Consider the following 432-nt stretch of genomic DNA (forward strand, 5'->3'; position numbering starts at 1 on the left):
TGGTCATTAGGCTTAAATCAGTTGATGATGTTCAGTTACGAACAGCACAGGGAACACGATTGTTTGCAAACACCAGATCTTGTTCCTTCCAGATTCTCTTGGATATTACTGCCAGATTAGCCTACCATTTAGTCCTCTTACTGTCCCGTCTAAACCAAGAGGAGAAAGCATCGACTGAGTACCGTGCTCGGCTCTTCCACAGTTGTCATCTAATTTACTCGTCCTAGCAAACCGCAGGGTAGGTACTGTTAGCCCCTTTTACAGTGGAAGAAATTAACTCAGAGAGGTGAAATAACATGGCAGAATTCGAACACAGGTTTTCTGTTTTGTTTTGTTTGTTTTTGTCTTTGAGTTTAAAGTCTTAACTTTCTTTCCTTGCCCTGCTGTGACTTCTAATTTCCTAGTACATTAGTAAAACTAGAACTTCTATAT

The 432-nt window shown here is 40.3% G+C and overlaps 1 protein-coding gene across 5 annotated transcripts in view; it reads left to right on the forward strand.

The window, feature by feature from the left end:
- ZFP2 (ZFP2 zinc finger protein) overlaps positions 1 to 432 on the forward strand; it is a 33,791-nt gene that overhangs the window by 21,408 nt on the left and 11,951 nt on the right. Inside the window, exon 4 of one of the 5 annotated variants that reach the window (XM_012649976.1) lies at positions 93 to 238. The exons of the other annotated variants lie outside the window; for them this stretch is intronic. The gene's annotated coding sequence lies outside the window, so the exon portion shown is untranslated. The remainder of the gene's footprint in view (positions 1 to 92; positions 239 to 432) is intronic. 5 annotated transcript variants of the gene reach the window in all.

This window comes from Propithecus coquereli, unplaced genomic scaffold, assembly GCF_000956105.1.
Source record: "Propithecus coquereli isolate 6110/MARCELLA unplaced genomic scaffold, Pcoq_1.0 Scaffold308, whole genome shotgun sequence".
NCBI classification, from domain to species: Eukaryota; Metazoa; Chordata; class Mammalia; order Primates; family Indriidae; genus Propithecus; species Propithecus coquereli.